Source organism: Brachycentrus maculatus, unplaced genomic scaffold, assembly GCF_059751285.1.
Source record: "Brachycentrus maculatus isolate JH-2025_06_01 unplaced genomic scaffold, ASM5975128v1 h1tg001608l, whole genome shotgun sequence".
Lineage (NCBI taxonomy): Eukaryota > Metazoa > Arthropoda > Insecta > Trichoptera > Brachycentridae > Brachycentrus > Brachycentrus maculatus.
In genome coordinates this window covers 23,722-29,436 of record NW_028282230.1, presented here as the reverse complement: position 1 = coordinate 29,436, position 5,715 = coordinate 23,722, and the positions used below count along the sequence as shown (strand labels likewise).

General features: G+C 38.4%; 1 non-coding gene across 1 annotated transcript; it reads left to right on the top strand.

Moving 5' to 3' along the window:
• The first annotated feature begins 3,816 nt into the window (after positions 1-3,816).
• TRNAA-AGC (transfer RNA alanine (anticodon AGC)) lies at positions 3,817-3,889 on the top strand. The gene has a single exon. It is a non-coding gene; the product is annotated as a tRNA-Ala (tRNA).
• The last annotated feature ends 1,826 nt before the right edge of the window (positions 3,890-5,715 follow it).

Below are 5,715 nucleotides of genomic sequence, written 5' to 3'. Positions count from 1 at the left end.
TCCCCAACCCCAACCCCAACCCCAACCCCAACCCCAACCCCAACCCCAACCCCGCGTGGCTTAAAAAATTTTCAACATTTTAACAAAAGAATATAACTTATCAAATGTTTTCAAATTAAATGTATATAACTTTATTCTACTTATAACGAACCAATATTAATCAATCATAATTTATTTCTTAATTTGCTATGAAGGTAAAGAGAAATCCTCATTAATATCACACAAAACACGATTAAAATTTCAAGAGTATACCGTTTTACGTTCCAATTTATATTTCATAAAAATAAACAAGATCGATATGGCCCCAAATCGAATATTTTGAAGATTCTTTGAGTCGAATATTTTGTAAAGAGAAAAGAAAAGTTTTTAAAAAGCAACACATAACAAAAGCATCACTTTATCAAAATAAAAAGGCCCAAACTCTATATTTTGCAACTAAAATCCTCTTCATAAATTATTTAAAGATGCCATCTCTTTTAGAATATATACTTTAAAAGCGAGAAACCCTCAAGTAATTTGCATTGAGAAAATGATTTAAAAATAAGAGAAATTGTAATTAAATCTTTCTCCTGAATGCTTTAACGCTCGCCAAAAAGAAGAACTCGAATGGCGCGAGTGAAATAAGTAATCTGAAAACACAATATTGGCATGATACAAATAGTAATATTTATTAAAATTATAAATAATTATAAGTGCAGCACAGTTACGAGCATTCACTTCTCCGAACAAACAGGAACTATTTATTATAAATAATCATTTCTTGTGATAGAAGATTGCATTAATGTTGTCGATTTCGCTGAGCAATTTATCAGGATGCTCTTAGGCCAGCCATGATTAAAAATGTTTGAAATTTATTTCATGGCTTTCGTGCAGATTTCTTTACTTTTTCCACATTCCGAAGTTCGGAAAGATCTCATCTTTCACTCCAGTCTTGAACACTCGATTGACCAGATGGCAGCAGAAGACGCGAAACTTTAGAATAGCCCTTACTTTCTCATCCTATATATTCTTGTGGATTTTTTCATAGACTTTTCCGACTGTATTGCGGTATCCCTGCTTCATGGCCGAAAACTCTTGAATTTGCAGATTGAATCCATCTTTGAACCTCTATATGCTCTTCGTTTCGGATTTATACACTTGTAGGGAATTCATTGCCGACTGGATATCAAGGGAGCATGCTTTTATTCTTTCTGCGAGTTGCTTGGCTAGCTTTCGATGTGGCTGCTCTTGGACAATTTTCTTTACTGACTGTGCGCTAAGGAACATCATGGAAACCTTGAGAAGGTAGAATCTGAAGGCGTAAAGCAGATAGTCGTCGATGATTTTGGATTCTGCCACGCTCCTGAAAGTTTCTAGGAGGAAATCGACTCGCTCTAGCTCCCATTCTATTTCGTGCTCTGGCTGATCGTCCCCAGTGGAATCGGAGTGAATTTAATTGTCGCCAATTCTGAAAATAGGGTGGGCCAGCATATCAGATAGAGATATTCGTTTTTTGGGTCGCACTTCGAATACTCGTTTGAAGAAATCAGAGAAGTGCGCTTTATCTTTCTCATATTTTAGTTCCCTAGGAAATTCTGTGACTTCGAAACCTTATTGGCATTTAGCTTGTATTTATTTTTCGATGTTAATGCCTAAGGTAATTGATAAAAGGTACTTTTGAACGGATTCTACCCGTAGATTATGTTGTAGTAGACGACCCCAATGGACCAAATATCGGCTGAGAAGCTATAAGGGTAGTTTGCCAAGACCTCTGGGGCCATGTAGACGACAGTGCCACAAGCAGTCTTGGTGGTTTCCTAAATGCACTTCGCAAACCCAAAGTCACCGATCTTGCATAAATAGCCTCCATACTTATTTTTGTGCAGAAAAATGTTTTCGCATTTAATATCGCGGTGCATTATGTTTCTGTTGTGGATTGCTTGGGTTCCTGTTAGTATTTGATATAAAATATTTAGGGACTCCGTGAAATTTATCACCCTTGAAGGCTTAGTGAGTTGATACTGCATGAGATTGCCCATATCACAGTACTCCATCACGATAAAGTGCCATCCGCCGTCTAAATTTAACGATTAAATACCAGCGAATGAATTTTCAAGCCGCACCACATTTGGATGGTTGATGACGCACATTGCGTTAATTTACTGGGCAACATACCTTTTCAAATGAGGATCTTTGGCACATCTTTTCAACGAAATACACTTGATCGCATAAAATTTGGCAGAAGTTGTAAATTTGGATGCCAACAATACATTGCCGTAGCTGCCCTTCCCAATTTTCCTGATAGTTTCAAAGTGCAGCTTCTCTAAGATTTTGCTGCATTCTTCATACTGGGAGCTCAACATATAGTAATTTATAAAGAAAATGATTCAGCGGAATCTAAGCAGAACAAAACTAAATACATAAATTTAAATTAGAAACACTTTCCAATTTCCTCATGAAAATCATCAGCATATTATGGCATTTAGTTGAATATTTCACTATTATTTCATCGGTTTACTATTTAAATTATAGAAGATCATATACGGGTTGGCTCATTATTATAAACATGTCAATTATTCTTCAAGTAGCATTAACCCAAGACTGAGCTGCCATATATGCTCTCATTAATTATAACATGACTTTTGGGTTTAAACTTAATGAAAATATAAATTAATGGGAAGTATTCGAAATGGATAAGTAGTGGTGTTGCGCTGAAATCTAAGTAGATAAACCATTGGTGGGGATTCAGAATAGAACACACTTTTATTTATCATTGGCTGGCTTGAATGAGACATCTTCGGATTTGTACTGCTTTCGCTACCATTCCTCGTAGGCTTGTTCCAGCTACTTCTATCGCTTGTCGATGGCCAGTCGGACTTATATGCTCTTCTTTTCGATTCTCGCTAACTCCTTGCTTATTTTCTGGTTCTCATCGTCGCTACAGTTATATTCAAAATTACAGAATCAGATAATCCTATTCATAGTTATCTTTTATTTTAGTCTGCATCCTGGAAATATATTCAGAGAGTTGGCTGCAGGTGAGCTCATCTGACTCGATTTTGTTCGACAGACTTTGGAATTTGTTTTCCTGTTTGTTTAACGCTAGGGTTTGCTACTCGTGCTTTGTATTAAGTTCGTCTTATCTGAAGGCTAACTCTCTTCTCTTGGTCTGTTTGCTTTCGAGGAGCTACTTCTGCGTCTAGTATTTCATGTTAGTTATTTCCTATTCCACGAGTATTGCCTCCTCAGCCTTAATTTCGAGCTTCATGTAACAGTCGAAGAGGAACTTATCCTCGCAGGTATCGCATATCTTTTCCCATTTGTTCTTCTTCCTCCTCCTTTTCCTTAAATGGTCTTTGCAAGTCACCATTTCGCAAAATCCGCTGAATAATGGGAAAGTTTACCAATTTCTCTTGTTTTTGGTGGAGGAAGGAGGCACTTCGGAGCCACAGACATTGCAGTTGTTGGATTATTCCGTGTATTATTATTCGACTGGGTAAGATAGAACTTGTACATACTTCTTCGTGGTCGGAATTGACTTTTTTGGTGTCTGACTATTTGGTGGTGCCTGATGTTTAGAGAAAAGACATGAATGCTTCTCGTTTCTGCGAGCGGATCTATGTCTACTCCTTATTTTTGCGCATCCCTGCTTATATATGCAAGTATTATATTAATGAATGGATAGGCATTATAATTGCCTAAATAATCGGCCAGCTTAATTTCGAATGTTACATTATAGAAGCATTTGGCTACACATAATTCGACGCATCCTGCTTTTGTGAACAGACCATGAAAATATGGCTGTTTATGAAATATAGGTGGCCTGCTGATAGTGTCGGGGTTATAGCTCAGTTGGTAGAGCGCATGCTTAGCATGCATGAGGCCCTGGGTTCAACTCCCAGTAACTCCATTTTTGATTACTGCTCATCATACACCTAATTATTATAAAAACAATTGCAATGCTATCATACGAAGTCTGCATCTTCATCCATATCGAGGTCCCATGACGCTTGAACCTAGTTTTCGTTCTCTTCCTCGTATTCTTGAGCGTAAGTGAGAAAGGCGTTTTTGGATTGTTCCTTCTGCAGCTGCTCCTTAGATTGAGACTACTGCTTCGCAAAGTTGGAAGGGTCCTCGTAGTCCTCGTAATCTTCCTCGTACTCGTCGTCGTCGTTTAGGTAATCGAAGTCGTCGTTATCCGAAGAAGGGGGGATCGGAGGCTGTTGGGTCTGCTTGACTGGGATGAGGCCTGAGTTTTTCATCATTTCGCTCTTGGAAAGCAGCCCCTTCTTGAGGAGTATTTTATCGATGAACTTGTAGAGCTGATCATCCCTAATTTTTTAGGATGAAAAATAGAGGTGGTGCTTGGCTTTGATGTAGCCTAAGACTGCTTCTCGGCTGACTTTGGGCTTCCGTAGGATTGAATCCAGCCGCATTTTGTGATGATAGAGTTTGCCTGTGTCGATCGCCAAGTACTACATGACTGAAATTACGGGATAAATTACTAACCATTGGCGGGTCGAAATTGAGAGCCAGCCTTTTGGGCGCAAAATTGGTATCGACCGGCTGACGCACTTATTTTCCTTTTTGTTTTTTCATATTTCTATATTGTTATGGATTACTTAATAATTAATTACTATTGCCGTCTAATTTCAATCCATCTTTGCGTATAATCAATATCATTCAAGTTGGCCCACCTGATGCTCAGCCTCCGCAAATTAGCGCTAAAAGTGATTACTTTATTGCCAATTCTTATATCGTTCGCTGTAATTTTTAGTAGGTGCAATATAAGCCTGCGTGGGCTTTCGTTCCGAGATTAGCCGATTGCTGAAAAGCTGTCGCATCTGTCCAAAATAGTATAAAATAAGGCAAGCGAGTTAAGAGCATGAACTGATGTAATTATAAGACCAGTTGAATAAACAATTAAATGGGCTTAAATTCAGCAAATACTTTCAGCCACAGATATTCGTGAAGTGTGAAACCATGAATTCCAGGCTGTTCCCCTCTCATTTGCGAGATAAACTACACAAGGAGGTGTATCGATCTCAAGTCGCCGAACATCTTCTGAGTAACACCAAATACAGCAGTCACTGCTTATACACGCATAAAAGCTGCCAAAACTACTTGATTATAATCAATAAGGAGGCTAACGATAGTGAGCCCGAGGGATATGATGAGTATGAGGAAACCGCGTATTTCGTGCATAACTCGAAGCAAAGCTATACAAATCTGATACTGCATTTGCTCAAACTGGATGTATTTCTAGCATTATCCCCGAACAGTAACTCAAAGGCTAGGGCCTTGTGGCAACAATTCAATGATCTCCTCTATCTCAACAATGTTCACAAGGAACTCATCTACTTACTCGCTAGGAATCCAAGTGGCCAGCATCTTCAGTCATATCAGTCATTTATAGAGTCAGTTTAATTACTGGAAAGTTCGGAAACCCTAAACACAGCAGAGACAAACATTTTGCAACAGGAAAAGTTTGGGGAATTCGATATGTTTCCTTCTGAATACAAGTATATTCCAATTGTAATATAGGTTTTCGCTCATCATGCCTGTAGCAGTCAGCTTTGTTTTGTTCCCTGCTCTTAATATACGCCATAAACTATGGGAATGATGAATCGATTCACTCTATGAACAATCATTCGGTGACAAATATGCGAATATTCGTGTTTATCTCCATTTGTTAAGCGGCCTATGTGGATTTTTTGGGTCTTACCACAACCCCTA